This window comes from Quercus robur, chromosome 12 (genome assembly GCF_932294415.1).
Source record: "Quercus robur chromosome 12, dhQueRobu3.1, whole genome shotgun sequence".
Classification (NCBI taxonomy): Eukaryota; Viridiplantae; Streptophyta; class Magnoliopsida; order Fagales; family Fagaceae; genus Quercus; species Quercus robur.
Genome location: NC_065545.1, coordinates 9,508,885 through 9,527,881, shown reverse-complemented (window position 1 = coordinate 9,527,881; position 18,997 = coordinate 9,508,885). Strand labels below are relative to the sequence as shown.

At 37.4% G+C, this 18,997-nt stretch overlaps 1 pseudogene; it reads left to right on the top strand.

Annotated features, from left to right (window-relative positions):
- The first annotated feature begins 2,696 nt into the window (after positions 1-2,696).
- Positions 2,697-18,997, top strand: part of LOC126708109 (GDSL esterase/lipase LIP-4-like) — a 29,435-nt pseudogene continuing 13,134 nt past the window's right edge.

Sequence of the window (18,997 nt, the reverse complement as noted above, 5' to 3'; positions counted from 1 at the left end):
TGAATCTTGTTTGTTGAGTGGGGGTAGATGGGGCCGGGTGGTGTGGGGTCAAGGCCAGATTATTTGAATTGGGGAAGTGTAGTGTGTGTTAATGCACCCAAAAAATAATAATAATAATAATAATGAAGCAACTAAACACCAATAATTAATAATTTAATTAACTAATACATTATAAAAGACAAACAAATTAATGAAACAACTAAACAATAATAATTAATAATTTTATTAATATTTCAAATAAACTTATAGTTTATTGTACATGTACCTTTGTTCATTTCTTTTCTTTTTATTTTTTTTTTCTTTTGAGGATTTTTGGTGTACAGAATGCAAATTTGTTTTGGTTTTAAGAATTTTTTTTTTTTTTTTTTTTTTTTAAGCACAAACTTCATGTTGGCCAAATCTTGAATTTCGGCCGGTATTTACCAAAACACCCGAAATAGACCGAAATGACCCAAAATTTTTTCAAAGTGGAATAGGAACATCCTGGACAAAATTCCTAAAGTCGCCACTGGCTGGGGTTTTGATTTTTCTGATCGTGCTTTCATGTGAGGGTGAGGTTTTGACTTTGGGTTGTCTTGAGGCATTGAATATTCAAAGATAGATCATCACCAGGTACGACATTTCTGCTTTATGGTTCTGAGCTGGGGTTTCAAGTTTTGATGATAGCTTTGATTCACAGGAAGTTGATAATCGATGTCTTCTTTGAGTGGAAGTTACTTAGGTTCAAGTGGGCATATGTGTAAATATGAGACTTGTGTACTGAGAACAAGTCTGACAGTGGATAATTTTGGGAGAAGGTTTCTAGGTTGTAGCCGATATAAGGTAAGTATACTTTTTACTTAATCTAGTTTATTCACGTGAGATTGGAATGTGATGTGTTCAATTCAATTTATGAATAGGTTGGTCCCAAGTGCCCTTTCTTTAAATGGATTGATAATCCCACTTGTATGTGTGGGAATGAAGCTACCCATTTGGTGCAACAAAAGCTGGATTTACTACGGAGTGAGCTGCAACTTGCACATGAAAGGGAAAGAGAAGCTACCTAGGCAGCAGCAGAAGCTACCTAGGCAGCAGCAGAAGCTACCCAAATGGCAGAAATTGCTCAAGACAAGATAGCAAAAGCCACTAAAGGGTGAGAAAGTTTCGAGCTTCCTCTGTTCAAGCCAATGAGATAGCAATGAGAGCTTTAGAGCAAGAGAGAAAGTGCAGAATTGCACTAATTCTGTCGTGGTTTTTTTTTTTTTTTTTTTTTTGGTTATGTTGTTTTCATGTTTTGGCTCAAGTGAGAATGTTGGAATGATGAGATTGAGTCTAATTGATGGGTTGTAATATAAGGTGGTCTTCAATTGTATTGTAATAGAACTATGAAAGAATTTTTTGAGAATGAGAACTATGTAAGGTGGTAGATGATGTTGGCTTGAAACCACTTAATAATATAAGCCTTTTTAAGACAAAGCGTTATTTATGTTAGATGTTGTTGGTATTTTTGTTTAAAGTGAATTGGCTACTTGTGAGCTGTGAGCTGTGAGCTATTGGTGTTGGTGTTTTGTTGGATGTTGTGAGCTGTGTTGATTTGTGCATAAAGTGCATTGTGTGAAGACAATAGTGTTGAAAGTGAATTTAAAGTGCATGACAATCAGTCAACTTGCAAGAAAAGACAACAAATGCACACATACACCTGCTATTCAACACATACACCCTGCACACATAAACAAACTCATATAATAATAACTCATATAATAATAACTCATATAACAAACTGCAATAATCAAAATAATAATTCTGAACACCTGTCATTAAGTTGGGAAATTGTATACATATTTTAAGGTGGCATTGAATAGTCTTTCATCAACCACCAATAAATATAAGGCATTTGGTACAACAACCAAAATAGTTGCAGCTGCCCAATGTTTACAAAACTTACAAAAATTAATACAAAAAGTGTTTGAACAACTATATAAAAAAGTGTCTTGCCATTGTCTACAAACTACATAAAACCTTAACACTACATAACCCTAATACATAACAACAAAAGTGTCTTGACTTAGTCTTCATTTACTGCCCCTGCCTCTCCCACCATAGCTAGCCTTTCCACCTCTTGTTCTACATTTCTGAGCCCTAGCTGCATCACCCCTTCCTCTCAAAGCAGCTCCTCTGGTAGCAAGTGGTTTTGTAGGCTACAAAGTACAAGAATTCACATGTTAACTACCGGTATCACAGTTTTATGAATAAAAAATCAAACCTAACACTACAGTACTTGTGATGATGGTGCTCTACTGTCCCATGTTTCTGCAGGGGTGTGTGGTGCTAGCTGGCTTGAAGAGAACCAATGAGCTCCTCTAACTGTGTATCTGAAATCTGAAGAGTACCACTGACTTGGGTTCTATGACCATAGAGCTGGTGGCTGTGGAGTTGGAGCTTGTGGCTGTGACCTTACTACCTGGTTGGATGAGGATGAGGCCATAGTGTAAGGCTGATGTGTTGGTGGGGGCTAAGCTGAGGATTGGGTCTGTGAAGAAGATGGGGCTTGTGATGAAGATGGGGCTTGGGATCCTTGTCTGTGTGTAGAAGACCTTCCACTTCCCTATAATCTCTACCTCCTCTCCCATGGTATCTCACCAATGGCATTGGCCTTGTATCCCCTTTCATTATGCCCTTCCTTTTGATACCTTCCGCACCTCACTGGCCTGTTTGAGATGGCGGAGCGAAGTTTGAGTGAGTGAGTGTTTGACTGAAAGTGTTTCAGTATTTGAACTTTGAGAGTGTTTGAGTGAGTTGTTTGAAAGTGCTGTGGTTTTGGTATATGGTGTGCAGATTTCGAGTCTTATAAACTCGATTTCTACGTGGCTAAATTTGCTCCACATGGAAAATTTTTCAACTTAAGGGTATCACTAAAACACTAAAATCGAGCTTTAGAAGCTCGAGTTCTAATCTAATCTTGAGTTTTAAAAACTTGAGATGTTAGTTTCCTACATTCTTTTTTGACCTGTCAATTAACGAAAATGTTAGATATTTAATGCTAAATGGAAAAAAAAAAAAAAAAAATCCTTAATTAACATTTCCTAACTTTTCAATTTTCCATTTATTATTCCATCAAACCCAATTTGAAAATGATTAAAATGATGTAAATCCTTGCGGAAAGATTATATTAGTGAATATTGAAAAGGGATCATTAAATCTTGATATGACAACTCTTCTATTACTAATGCTTATTATTTTTTTTTGAATTTTTTTTTTTTGGAATTTTTTTTTTTTTGATTATTTTTTTTTGTTGATGGAATTTTTTTTTTGGATCATTTATTATTTTTTTTTTTATTATTAATGCTTATTATTTTTTTTTTTGGAATTTTTTTTTTCTTGAATTTTTTTTTTTTTGTTACATTATTCGTTGGGATCATTTATTATTTTCTCTAAGTGCTCCGGCAATCAATTTAATATGATATAATTGAATAGATAATCGACTTTTCCTTATATATTATATTATTTCCTTCAACTTTATGACTCTCCCTCTCCCAATCAAGCAATTATGAAAACTGTTCAATTGCTACTCTATTAGAATTTCAACCCAAAAAAAAAAAAAAAAAAAACCTACTGATTTTTTGTCTATATATATTTGCAATTACTCTACCTTACTCCTGCAAATTTGGAAAGTCCCTCTAAAGTGAAGGTGTTTTGTTTTTTATATCAAGTTTTCTAAATTAATTTTGTTAGTGATGTGCCATCGGAGATCTCAGATGCCAACAACATTGGTTCCCATAAACCAACCAAAAAAGTCTCAAAGCCATGGTGAAGAATAAATTAAAAGAATCCCAATGGGGTCTTACTACTATAGTTTATGCGGTCGTTAATCATGGATGAATTTTTTTTCCCACTGATGTTATACATCTTATGTGAATTTGTGTGATGCATTCTCCATTATGGATAAATAATTCTCTTTGTATATGTGTAGCATAAATTAGTTCTATTGTACGTACATATTAGTTGTGACATGAATGTAGATGCATAACTTAGTACAAGATATGTTACTTTTTTTTTTTTTTTTGGTTGGTATTGTAACAAAATTAGATATTATTATGGGATGCCTTTGCTGTAAGACTTTTTGCCAAAATTGTAGAATTTTGATGTCAATGGAAATAAAATTAAATCAAAGGTAGTAATAGACAACCAAAAAAAAGACTAGCGTGAAAGATTATCCAAGTTTGGACAAAGCCTCAAAATCCACAAAGACCAATTGGATGTGAGAAATTCCACAAAGATGTATGCTTGGCTATATGAAGAAATTGAATTTGTATATGAAGAAGACCATTTGAATTGAATTGAGTTTTCTATCACAAGTCTCTCTCTCCTTCTTATTGTTTTGATTAAATTTTTGTTTGAGCTAATACTTAGTTAAAAAGTTTAGTTGTATTCTAGATATTCTAGAGGAGAGAATTCTAAAAAGAAAATCAAATTGTTGAAAAAAATAGCATAATCCAAAATCTAAAACTAAAAACCCAAATTAGGAAAACATAACGCACTATAACATAATTTAAAGGAATATGTACCACCTAAAAAATGGATAAATATCAATCAAATACACCCAAAAGATAATAGAATGATATATTTGTATTTGTATTTGTAGAGATATTGAGATGAAAAATAATTTTAGAAATTATTTAATTTTTGAGAAGTGCTACGTCTACAACATTTTCATAAGTCATAGTTTTTTTTTTTTTTTTTTTGAAAGTGATTCACAAGTCATAGTTGATAAGTTGATATATGTTCTAATTTAAACCTATCACTAAAATTATTTTTTTGCCAACCAATAACAATCAATAGCAACCTACTACGTATGATTTGTTGTGAAAATATTGTAAAATTATTGTCAACATAACATTTCTCTTAATTTTTTTGATAGAGCAAATTATTTTCAACAAATTAGGAAAACAAATTATATTTATATCAAAATTACAAAGTAATTATCTATTCTCACACATTACAACTAGTTGATTCTAAACATAAAAAATAAAAAAAATAATGTGAAGGTATAATACGTACGTCCCTGAAAGTATTCATAAATTAGTTATTTGGTTAACATTTTGGTTGTTTATTTTCTTGTTTCATAGGCGAGAGCTTGCATACTGCTTATTTGACTCCGTGTTTTGAATTTGTGAGGCCAAATTTCACAAATGGAGCTAACTTTACCACAAGTGATTCATCTGCTCTACCTGGATTGATTCCATTTAGCCTGAATGTCCAAATTCTTCAGCTACTTAGATTTCGAGCTCGCTCCCTTGAGCTACTATCAAAGGGTACATTTTCAAGGCAAATCATAAAACAGAGCTAAGTTTTTGTGTTGCCAAACATCTGTTTTAGTCCCTAAAATATTAGTGATTTTTTTTTTTTTTTTTTAATTCGATAGTTACAATAATGAGGTGGGAGAATTTGAATCCTAGTTTTCATCATTAAAAAAATGGTGCCATTGAACTACAAGGTTATTGGTTTAAACTTAGCACTGCATTGAGACTTTGAAATTAAACATCCCGTGTTGCTTGAGTTATAACTAATAAGTAATTCAATGGATGACCAGCTGAAAGACTTTGAATATAATTAATCGCATGCAAAGACTTCTCATTCAAGCTATAAGAAAGAGACTAAAGTGAATGACTCTTATTCTATATATTCAAAGTTCTTTGAATATACACAAGTTGTGACTTTTCATCCTTAGGAAAGATATATACTCAAGAATGCTTCATTTTTTTTTTTTTTTAACTATTTCCTTCCAAACACGTTCCAAAAAAAATATTTAATAGGAGCTGTGTTAGTCGCATTTCATTTGCAAACAGAGTGAAAGAATAACAGAGAGAACTAGCTATTTTCTAGTAATGGCAAGTCTCTTGTTTTTTATTTTTCTCTCAGCAATTATCACTACAGAAGCTCAACGAGGGGAATCCATTGTAAACCTTGGCTCTTCTTTAACACCTACCTCCAAGTCTTCATGGCAGTCACAATCTGGTTTCTATGCCTTTGGCTTCTACCAACAAGCCAACGGCTATGCTGTTGGAGTATTTTTTGCTGGGATTCCTGAAAATACAGTAGTCTGGACAGCCAACCGAGACAAACCTCTAGCTCTCGCCAGTGTTACATTGAATTTCACTAGTGATGGTAGACTCATCATGCAATCGGCACAAGGCGAAGAGACGGCCATTGCCAATCCTCCTGAACGTGCAGCATCAGCATCCATGCTTGATTCGGGAAACTTTGTTCTCTATAATTCGGATAAGAAGATTATATGGCAAAGTTTTTGTAAGGTTGAATTTATTCAACCATCTAATTGGCTTTATTCCGTGCCAAATTTGCTTGTAATTCAGCATTTAGTAACCCTGTATTTAGGTGGGATTGTTGTAAGGGTAGTGAGTGAGATAGTGTGAAGATTGCTCAAGAGTGTGCAAGAAAACAGAGAGTCGCGGCTGGGACTCGCGATTGGACTCGCGGCTTCAACCCGCCAGAAGATGCACACATGCCAAGCATGCTGGAAGATGAACAGTCATGCTAGCTGGAGCACTACAGGACAAAACAGGACAACTGGCCATACGGTTAACTCGCGACTGGATCTCGCAACTTGGTCAAGCCGCGAGGTCAAGCCGCGAGCCACCCCTGTTTTGGAAAAACCTGACGTTTCGCATTCCACTCCTCTTCAGTATAAATACCCTTTTAACCCACGATTGAAAGAGAGCTTCCAGAGAGAATTTTGAGAGAGAAACCCTAAAGAAAAACCAGATTGTTTTACCCACAATCTCTACCTTAGAGTCTCATCAAAATCCCTCACTCTCTTCCTCTCCATTGTCAAATCCTTGAGAGGCCTTTATACCAAACCTGGTTCTCACCATTATCATCTCTGTGAGACAGTCGTTTGGAGTTCTGGGAAGCAGTTAGGAAGGAGCCAATATTCATTGGTTGATGCTACGGTGAAGTAGCGGAATCCGGAAAGCTAGAAAAGAAAAAGGTTCGGCGCAACCTCGTTGGAGCAAGAAGCTTGGAGGGCTTAGGTGCATTGGGTAGATTAGGCTTGGAGGGTCTATTGCTGTCCTTGTATCCCAACTGTATTTTCTAGTGGATTGATTACCGCTTGGAGGGCGGCGGAGAGGTTTTTCGCCGAGGTCTTCGATTTCCTCTTCGATAACATATCTGGTGTTATCGCTGTGTTTGCATCTTCCTTCCTCTCTATCTCTGCCTTTACATTATCTGCTGTGGTTTATTTTGTTGTGGCTTAGATAGTTGTTTAATCAATACCATGTTATAGCATATGTTAAGTTTCCGCACACTATTGTTTAACATATTGCGTGTGTTGATTAATTTGGTTTTTGGGGGTCTAAACGTTCAAAAGTGTTTTTGTACACGTTTTTTGAACTTTCAATTGGTATCAGAGCGGGTACACATCTGTTTGGTTTTATTACCATTGTGTGATCCTTGACTCCCTTTCTTTTTGAGATGGATAGGTCTCAATCCCTTAATGCACCTCCATATTTTGATGGAAGTAACTATGCATTTTGGAAGGTTCGTATGAGAGCTTTTTTATGCTCTATTGATGAATCCGTGTGGGATGCTGTTGAGATAGGTTGGACCAAACCTGAAGCAGCCAAATCCACATGGGATAAGGCAGCACTTACTGCATCTAATGCTAACAGTAAAGCACTAAATGCTATTTTCTGTGGTGTGTCTCCAGATGAATTTCACAGGATTTCTCACATTACTATTGCAAAAGATGCATGGGAGATTCTGGAAACAACTTATGAAGGCACAAAGAAGGTGAAAGATACCAAGTTACAAATGCTGACCACTCGGTTTGAGGAGCTCAAGATGAGTGAGGATGAGTCTTTCGACTCATTCTATGGGAAGTTAAATGAAGTGGTTGTCAGCAAGTTTAACTTGGGGGAGAAGATGGAGGATTCTAAGATTGTAAGGAAGATCCTTCGATCATTGCCGGAAAGCTTCCGTGCCAAAGTGACAGCCATTGAAGAGAGCAAGGATCTTGACGACATCAAGGTGCAGGAGCTGGTTGGTTCTTTACAGACCTATGAAATGTCGCTGCCAAATCAACGGAAGGGTAAATCCATTGCTCTAAAGACCGTTAATGAGAAGGTGGAAGATCAAGGCTCGTCAGGAGAAGATATGGTTGACAAGGATGTAGCCTATCTTGTTAAAAATTTCAAGAAGTTTTTGAAATTCAAAAACAATGGAAAATTTGATGATAAGAGAAAATTCCAAAATTCTGGAAGGGAGAAGAGGGATTTCCAAAGGAAAGATGGAAAAGAATCCCAATCCACACAAGGTGTTACTTGTTTTGAATGCAACGGGCATGGACACTTCAAGAGGGAATGTCCTAACTATTTGAAATCAAAAGGCAAGGTGTATGCCACAACCTTGAGTGATTCAGACTCGTCCGACTCAGAATCTGAAGAGAGCTGTGATGGAGAAGGGAACTACTCAGCTTTCATGACTATTGCTCATGTTGAGTCTTCGGATGAATTGAATTTGCTTGTTCAAGACCTTGGAGAACATAGTGAGGATGACTCACTAGGAATTGTTGAAGAATCGGAAGCTGAAGAAGAAGAATGCACTGCAACTCTTCAAGAAAATTACAACTCACTGTTGGAGAAATCTGGCGAATACACAAGGGTGGCCAAGGCTGCAGTGAGAAAGATGAAGAAGGCTGAGGAGGACTACAAAAGTCTCCTAATCCGGTATAGGGAGGCCAAATGCGAGATTGAAACCCTTAATGGTGAGCTGTCCGAAGCCTACACTAAAGTGAGATTCCTTGAGAATGAGGTTGTTCAAGCAAATGCAAAAATAGAGAGGGTCACCACCAAGAAGCTTGATGATGTTATATCATCTCAAAAGAGCTTCTCAGACAAATCCGGACTGGGATATACCGGAGGAAGTAGCTCAACTGGAAATGTCACTAAAGAAGTGAAGTTTGTGAAGTCCAAAGATCCAGTTGTAGCTGACTCTACTAGTGTGAACCTCGAGGTGGAGGAGAAGAAGAATGTGGTGGACCAACGGATGCTGAATCATCATAATCAGTATGTGGGCAGGTCTGAGTCTCGTGCCAAGTCACGTCCTCGACCACAAAGAGGTCCTAGAGGAATGTATGTGTGCCATTACTGTGGACTTCAAGGGCACACTCGACCAAATTGCCAAAAGCTGAGAGCAAAGAACAGTGCTACTCCTCAAAGGTCAGGAGGACCAAGAGTTGATAGGAGAACGTGGGCAGGGGATCAACCTAGAGAGCAAAACGGAGATCCCGGAATGATGAACGTGATGAAGATGATTGGTGCATTCACCAACTGCTTGGAAAGCTTCTCACGAAGGTTTGAAAGTCCTAACTCCCGTACCCAATCCTCTAAGGAAATCACCCCAAACGCAAGTGTCGTGTGGGTGAAAAGGGGTACTCATGCATAAGCATTACAACATGTCCATGCATTAATACTTCCTATGCTTTGTGACTATGTTTGTTTGGTATGCTTGTTGTTTTTGATTTTGGTTGTTTGTTTGTGAATATCTCTTAATTGTGTTTTATCATTCTTTTTGTTTCTTGAGTCAAAAATCCAAAAATTTCATAAATATTTGAAAATCAAAAAGCTTGTTTGACTTTGTTGAGTTTTGTCTTAAAAACTCGTTTTGCCTTGTACCTTTGTGCTAATGGCTTTGTGCATTGTCGAGCATTGCTTGTTTTCATGCACTCATATCACTTTGGGAAAAATCTTGAAATCTATGTGATTGTTGTAAATAGATCTTCAAACTTGTCATGAATGATTAGTGAATGGTTATGTTGATCTTGAAACTTGCATAGACTTGTGTCTATATCTCTTCCCATTTTTTATTTTTTTTGCTAAAAAGAGCTCCCTAAATGTAAATCTCCAAATGAAAAGAGATATTGAGCTGCAAAAGCCTGTCGCACATTCTAGTATTTGACTAGGAAAAAGGGTAAGCGACTTTATATTTAAAGTGAAATTTCTTTCAAAAAGGCCAAAGGCCTATTCTTCTAAGAAAAATGTTATATATCCCTCTCACAATGAGAGATGATTGCCTCAAAAGATCAAATGTTATGGCTGAAAGTGGAGTCAAATGAAAGGCTCCAAGTTATGTTATCAAGTTGTGTGGGAAGTCATATATTCATATTTCTATAATTGAGATTGGTCACATGATCTAGTGCTAATTGTGTATGCCTTGGTTGAATTGATCATTGAAGCTTCACATTAGACAAAGGACTATTTCATTGTTGATATCCACACACAACACACAAGTTTATGTTTGATAAATGCCATATTCATTTGTGTGATTGTACTTGATAAAATGTGTTTTCACATACTCAATCTTTGTTAATTCAAGCACAAAAAGATTTTTGAGTGTTTTAGGTGTTTTTGGAAAGTGTTTTGCTGAAAAATCTGAAAATTTCAAAAATACAGTTTTGTCCTGTTTTGGCGGCTCAGTCGCGGGTGTGTCAAGTCGCGAGAATCAGTCGCATCTTCGCTGGTCAGTTTTGGCGACTTGTTCGCGAGTGGAAGGTCCAGTCGCGAGATTCACTCAGAGATTTTCGCGACTCACTCGCGGGTAGACCTTCCAGTCGCGAAAAACACTTAGAAAAATTTTTCAAAATTTTCCTCTTGAGTGCTTTGGCGGCTTGAACTGGCGACTGTGTGGCGACTTGAACCAGTCGCGAAAATCGCGTGTTTTGCAGAAACAGGAGCAGTTTTTAAACTTTTTCAGTTTTTCCCTCGAATTTTTGTGACTGTTCATCTTCTCTCTAAACACTCTCCCTCCCAAACACTCCGTGCTCTCTTTTCCAATCTCTTGTGTTGCATCCTTACAGCCCAAAATCGTCGAGTTCCAGGTATGGGTTTTCTGATTTTCACTCTTTTCTACTTGATTTTGTGCTTTTACCCTTGATTTTTCGCATTTGATTGTGTTTTTGAAATGGGTTTGTGGTTCGGTCTCTGTTCTTTGTTCTTGCTTAGCTTGTGGATTCTGTTGTTATAGGTTGTGTTAATGATAGTCATTGTCCTATTGCTCTTGTGCTTAGCTAAGTATTCCTTTCATTTCAATCTGAACTTTGAGCTGTTGAGATGTTACTATTGGTTCTGTTGAGGTTGTGAGTTTTCCTTTGCAAGATGTGCATGTCTTTGTTTGATTATCTGTGGGAAGACTATGTTAGGTTCAATATATTGTTTGTTTGTCATATCATTTTTTTAAATCTGCCTCAATGTCCTTCATCTGCCTTCAGGATGGCTTCACCATGTTGTTCATGTGTTTCCTATCCTAGGATTAGTTTATCTATATGGTTGAACTAAATTGCTTGCTGGTTAAGTGTTTGAAGTTCACATTGTTTGATTGATATCTTTCTCTGTTAAATACATGGTACTGACTGGTTGTGCACATATATTGTTATATGTTGTTGTGGCCTTTTCTGATTGTTCACAGATGGCCCCTTCACCCCAGAAGAAGAAATCTACTGCTAAAAAGGCTGACAAAAGACTTAAGATGGATCCTAGATTGTTTAGGTCAGTTCATCATTTTGAGAGATACAAGGATAACTTTTTGAATGCAGGAATCATTCAAGAGAGATTTGTGGATTTGGATGATTTAAGGCAAACTTTTATTCCCAGTTGTTTTGAAGGAAGAGGATGGGACAAACTTTTAAGTGATTTCCCTTTGGTGTGTGAACCTCTGATTAGAGAATTTTATTCAAATGCTGTGATAAAGGAGAATGAGTTAAATTGCTGGGTTAGAGGGAAAGAATTCATCTTGGATGCACATGTCATAGATGATGCACTAGGGCTTGAGGGTTTGGATGATGAGGAGTTTGTCAATTTCAAGGATAGGAGTGTCTCTATTGAAACAGTTCAACAGAGAATAGGTGGGCAGAGAGAAGGGAAGTGTTTGAATACCACTGCCTTTCCAGTGGACATGAGGGTTCTAACCATAATCATGATGTTTAACCTTTATCCTATTAGGAAGTTGACCACAATCAATTGTGCTAGAGCAATTTTTCTGATGGATCTCAAAGAGAAGAACTTCATAGATATAAGTTCCCACATCTTTGACATCATTGTGGATGAGACAAGAACAACATCTAGACCAAAACTGATCTTTCCCAGTCTCCTAATGAGGATATTTCGAAGGAAGGGTGTTCAAATTCCTCAAGACATCAGTCACATGTCCACACCCTCTGCAATCAACAAACTTACCTGCAAAAGGATCAGTGTTAGGCTTCCAGGAGAAGAAGATGAAGGTGATGAAGGAGAGGAAGTCCCAATGGAGACTGATGCAGAGGCAGCAGGGCATGCATCCACCTCAACACCAAGGAGGAGTGGCAAGAGGTCCAGAGCTTCAACTTCTGCAGATGCACCTCCAGATGCTTTCCAGATCATTCTGGAAAGGCTTGATGGGATCAGGGCAGTCCAGACTGAGCATTCTGACAGAATGAGAGCCATGCAAGACCAGATTGATGTTTTGGCTGCTACACTTGACAGCTTCACAACTCAGCATGACCAGTGACCCTTTGGCCATTCCATGTCAAAAAGGGGGAGAAAGTTCATTGATAATTGAAGCAGAAAAGCAGCTCTTAAGGGGGAGTAATTTGTTGAGGGGGAGTAATTAGTGTTTTTATGTTTTTTATGTTTTTAATACACTGGGTTTTGGTGTATAATTGTTTCTAACTCTTTTCATATACTCTTGGATAAACTTTTATATATGTTTGATGATGTTATTCAGGTATTTGTTGGTTTGTACCCATATGCTTTTGTAAGCTTTGAGGGTTTATGTTTTATGCATAGTTTGTAGGCCTTGTGGTATGTACCATGCTTAAGTGCAGCCTTTATGCTATGTGAAATCAGTATTTTAAATCTAAATGTTCTGCATTGTGGTTTATGTACTGTCACTCTTGTGCCCTTGTAGGATTGTTCCTAGATGCATATGCCATGTGAGCTATGCATTGGTTGAGTGTTGAGCATACAAGTGTCTTGCCTTGTGCTTGTTAACTTGTATGTCTTTGTGTTCATTCCAAGTGTGAATGAACACTGTGATCACTACTTTGTGGTGTTCACTTGGTTGATCAAGCCATGGTTTGTTCATTAACTCCATCTTATGCTTGATCTCTTTTTGCCTGTTTCATATGCATTAATAATTTTCTGCTTACAATGATCATGGTGTATTGTTGTGTTTCAGGAGTTTATGTTCATATGATTCAAGTGCTTCACAGCTTCTAGAATTAGGTGTGAGTGAGTTTTGATCAACTGTTCCCAACTCACATGTTAAGTCTAGAGTCTGTTTTAGGGTTTTATCACGGAATAGCCAAAGGGGGAGATTGTAAGGTTGAATTTATTCAACCATCTAATTGGCTTTATTCCGTGCCAAATTTGCTTGTAATTCAGCATTTAGTAACCCTGTATTTAGGTGGGATTGTTGTAAGGGTAGTGAGTGAGATAGTGTGAAGATTGCTCAAGAGTGTGCAAGAAAACAGAGAGTCGCGGCTGGGACTCGCGACTGGACTCGCGGCTTCAACCCGCCAGAAGATGCACACGTGCCAAGCATGCTGGAAGATGAACAGTCATGCTAGCTGGAGCACTACAGGACAAAACAGGACAACTGGCCATACGGTTAACTCGCGACTGGATCTCGCGACTTGGTCAAGCCGCGAGGTCAAGCCGCGAGCCACCCCTGTTTTGGAAAAACCTGACGTTTCGCATTCCACTCCTCTTCAGTATAAATACCCTTTTAACCCACGATTGAAAGAGAGCTTCCAGAGAGAATTTTGAGAGAGAAACCCTAAAGAAAAACCAGATTGTTTTACCCACAATCTCTACCTTAGAGTCTCATCAAAATCCCTCACTCTCTTCCTCTCCATTGTCAAATCCTTGAGAGGCCTTTATACCAAACCTGGTTCTCACCATTATCATCTCTGTGAGACAGTCGTTTGGAGTTCTGGGAAGCAGTTAGGAAGGAGCCAATATTCATTGGTTGATGCTACGGTGAAGTAGCGGAATCCGGAAAGCTAGAAAAGAAAAAGGTTCGGCGCAACCTCGTTGGAGCAAGAAGCTTGGAGGGCTTAGGTGCATTGGGTAGATTAGGCTTGGAGGGTCTATTGCTGTCCTTGTATCCCAACTGTATTTTCTAGTGGATTGATTACCGCTTGGAGGGCGGCGGAGAGGTTTTTCGCCGAGGTCTTCGGTTTCCTCTTCGATAACATATCTGGTGTTATCGCTGTGTTTGCATCTTCTTTCCTCTCTATCTCTGCCTTTACATTATCTGCTGTGGTTTATTTTGTTGTGGCTTAGATAGTTGTTTAATCAATACCATGTTATAGCATATGTTAAGTTTCCGCACACTATTGTTTAACATATTGCGTGTGTTGATTAATTTGGTTTTTGGGGGTCTAAACGTTCAAAAGTGTTTTTGTACACGTTTTTTGAACTTTCAGTTTTGAATCCCCAACGAATACCCTCTTACAAGGTCAGCGTCTCACAGCTGGAAATGAGTTGTTTTCAAGTGTTTCAGAATCTGATCAATCGACAGGAATATTTCGTCTGAAAATGCAGACGGATGGACACCTTGTGCAGTACCCAGTGCAAATCACAGATGCGCCTGAATATTCTTATTGGGCTTCTGGTACAAATGGAGAAGGCAGTAATGTTTCACTATGTCTGGATGATGATGGTCATCTTTACTTGCTCAATTCCACCGGCACAATCTTAAAAAATCTGACTCAAGGCAATTCTCACACAAAAGATGTAGTGTATTTTATGCGGATTGATGTCGATGGGATCTTCAGGCTATACTCACACAATTTGGATAAGAATGGGAATTTCTCAGTCATATGGTCATCTTCCGATAATAAGTGTGACCCTAAGGGCCTGTGTGGTCTCAATGGGTTTTGCATTATGAATGATCAGGATGCTAATTGCTTATGTCTTCCAGATTTTGCAAGTGTTATCGAGGGAAATTGGAGCTCAGGTTGTGAAAGGAATTTCACTGCAGAAAGTTGCAAGAGCAAAGATGAAAGTATGAAATATATCATGAAAGCAGTACCTAATACTGTATGGGAAGATAATTATTTTTCTTCCCTAACAATATTGACCAAAGACGATTGTGAAGCAGCATGTTTGAAGGATTGTAATTGTGAAGCCGCTACATACAGAGATGGAGTTTGTCGAAAGCAAAAGCTTCCATTGAGATTTGGAAGAAGGGTACTGAGTGATGTAAACATTGTATTCATCAAGGTAGCTATATCTACTTCCACCATAAATAGAATTGAGCCCTTGGGACGTGAAAGATATTCTCGAAAGGACATAATGATTCTGGGCATCTCATTTGGTGCTTTTGGACTCATTATGTCAGTGATTTCTGCAATTGCAATTTATAAAAATCGAGTCCGAGCATATAGAAGGGTCTCTAATAGTGGAAATGTTGAATTAACCATGGATGTTTCTCTAAGATCATTTACTTATTCTGATCTTGAGAAAATGACTAATGGTTTCAAGGAAGAGCTGGGTAGAGGATCATTCGGGACTGTATACAAGGGAACAATATGGAATGGTCAGAAGATTGTAGCCGTCAAAAGACTAGAGAAAGTGTTGACTGAGGGAGAGAAAGAGTTTCAAACCGAGATGAAAGTTATTGGAAGAACAAACCACAAGAACCTTGTCCGTCTGCTCGGGTATTGTCATGATGGAGAGAATAGGCTTTTGGTATATGAGTACATGAGCAATGGCTCACTTGCAGATATACTCTTCAATCCTGAAAAAAAACTTTGTTGGGATGAAAGAATAGAAATTGCTCGCAACATAGCAAAGGGAATTCTTTATCTCCATGAAGAGTGCGAGTCACAAATCATTCATTGTGACATAAAACCTCAAAACATACTCATGGATGAATATAGGTGCCCAAAAATCTCTGATTTTGGATTGGCAAAGCTACTAAAGCCAGACCAAACCAATACCTTTACAGGTATCCGAGGAACAAAGGGGTATGTTGCACCCGAATCGCATCGAAACCAACCAGTGACAGTCAAAGCAGATGTATACAGCTTCGGAATTGTTCTGTTGGAGCTTATATGTTGTAGAAAGAATGTGGATTGGAGTTTTCCTGAAGAAGAAGCTATTCTTGAAAAATGGGCATACTCTTGCTTTGAGGCTTGTGAGCTAGATAAACTAGTGAGTGGTAAGGATGTTGACAAAAGGCAATTGGAGAGAATAATTAAAGTGGGACTTTGGTGCATTCTTGATGAGCCATCTCTTCGTCCTTCGATGAAAAAGGTTCTGCTAATGCTAGAAGGGACTGTAGATGTCCCAATCCCTCCAAGTCCAACTTCTTTTCTTAGTACCGTATAAAATGTGTTTGTAATTTTATTTTCTTAGGAAATGTTATAGAGGGGATATGAGCTGGATATGTTCCTTCATTAAACAAGAGTTAGTACTCAGCTAGACTTTTAAGGCCAATGGCAAAATGTGGTTGTACTCAGCTAGTCTTTTATATAAAGAATTGAATATCATAGTTGAATTATAAATATTAATAAAAAGAAATAAAAATATATTGCGATTAAAAAAGATACTTTGTAACGGCCCCACCCCAACTGTGTAGATATTGTCCGCTTTTCCACCCCCCTTATGGGCACACACTTCCTCGCGTGTAGGGCCCTTACTTCCGGCTAGGGCATGGCTCTGATATCATTTGTAACGACTCCACCCCAACTGTGTAGATATTGTCCACTTTGGGGCCCATACCCCTCACGGTTTTGTTCTTCTCCAGGTTGCGCTAGGGAAAAGGCCTCTACACATTGAAGGGAGGTCATTCTTTATAAACATATTCTCATGTGCTTCCCTACGCGATGTGGGATTCCATGGAATGCAAGACCCCCCTTTTTAGGTCACTACAATCCACCCCCCTTACGGGCACACGTGTCCTCGCGTGTGGGGCCCACACTTCCGACTAGGGCATGACTCTGATACCATCTGTAACGACCCCGCCCCAACTATGTAGATATTGTCCGCTTTGGGGCCTATGCCCCTCACGGTTTTATTCTCCCCCAAAGCACACAGCAGTGGGGGAAAAGGCATCTACACATTGAAGGGAGGTCATTCTTTATAAACACATTCTCATGTGCTTCCCTAGGCGATGTGGGATTCCATAGAATGCAAAACCCCCCTTTTTGGGTCACTACATACTTTATTTTGAATATAAGACGATGCATAATTAAATAAAGTTGTAATCTAATTTTTAATTTTATATTTTGATTTTAAGAGAGAGAGATAGATATTATTTGGTATATGGCTTTATAAGATATTAGTTTACAAAAATCAAAGTCTCAAACTATCAGGGGAGATTAATCTATAATTAATGATTTAACACATTTGCAACATCTTTTTGAAATATTTTAGGGTTTCAATTGAGTTAAGGTTTTATTGGTCTCGTAATTTGAGAGTCTTAATAGAAATGTAAAAGAAAAATGCACTAAATAAAAGCACTATAAAATGTTCAAAATATAATGTGACATTGTCTCTCATTGATGAACTTCATCAATTTAAGTAATGAATGTTTATATCATTTTTTTGTGATTAATAACATGACAATTTGTAAGCCAATAGTAAAATTTATAGTATCTTTAACATCACTAATAAAAAAAATATACAACCTTTAAAAAATATATATATAATTTTATAAAAATTTGGGCCTTTATTATGGAAAGTGGGACCTTTTTTTTCTTAAGAAAATTTTTGTTTTTTGGAGGGACCGTAGACCTAGGCCTTGGGCCAGCCTTGACTTCAAAACCCAAATATGGGATGGTTTGCAAGGATAATTGGCACAACAATATTGTTAAGATTCTTTGTGCTACACGCCCACAGAATTATTGGATATCGGACTATCTCAACTTCAAATGCTATTAAATATATGTATATGTCAATGGCCCTTGGCTTGAGCGAGGGAATGACTCTGCATACTTCCGTTGAGAGAGGAGGAAAAAAATGTTCCTAAAAAGATAAAAATCAAATGCTTTATTTATTTATTTATTTATTCTTAAGATACAAGTAGGGGAGGCCAAAGGGGGCATTTGAACCCAAATTTTGTTTATGGGAGTCACAAAACTATAATTTGTTAGTTAAAAGTATTTGCAGTCTCTAGCTTTTGTTATGGGCTACTCTGAATATAGGAAGCAGTAGTGTTTTGTCTATATCAAATAGAACTACTTATTACCAAAAAGAATTATTTACAGCTATAAAAGATTTATTATAAAAGTGAATATAATAATATTAATTTGATAACATGTTATTATCATGGTTTTAAAAATCAGATCGGACCGGCCGGTCTGATCGGTTCAACTGAAAACCGGACACTAATTCAATCTGGACTAAAAACCGAAAAATAGCAAAAAATCAAAATTAACCAGAAATCGGACGGTTGAACTGTAAAACCGGAAACCAGTGTGGTTGAACGGTTATTGGCCATACCAAAGTCATTTCGGTTGTACTGGAGAAAAGTCCAGATTTCAGCCAGTAAATCTGAATCGGTCGATATCGAAAAAAAATTAAATAAATTTAAAAATTTAAAAAAAAAAATCTTATCATTGCTTGCCACCACAGATGCGGTCACCGACACATCACCGATCTTAGAGTTCTCTGCTTTTTCTTCTCGGCCTCACGTTGCTGCTACTGCTGCTTCGTCCTCTTCTTCTCTTCCTTTTTTTTAGTTTTCTCTTTATCTTCTTTCTCTTGTTTCATGATCTGCCCTTACCCCACGATAGATGATTATTTTTTTACAAATTGACACACTTTTTAAGGGACTGACACCGGTTTGAACTGTGAAGGTTTAACATAAAGTGTGAAAATTTGAATGTTACTTTCTAACTATTCAAACTCTCTTTTATCACATCAATCAGTAGCCAGTAAAAGTCACACTCACATGTTCAACATTTCAACTAAAGGCTTTATTTTAAAATTTATTTTTCTTTTTAGTAATTAATGAA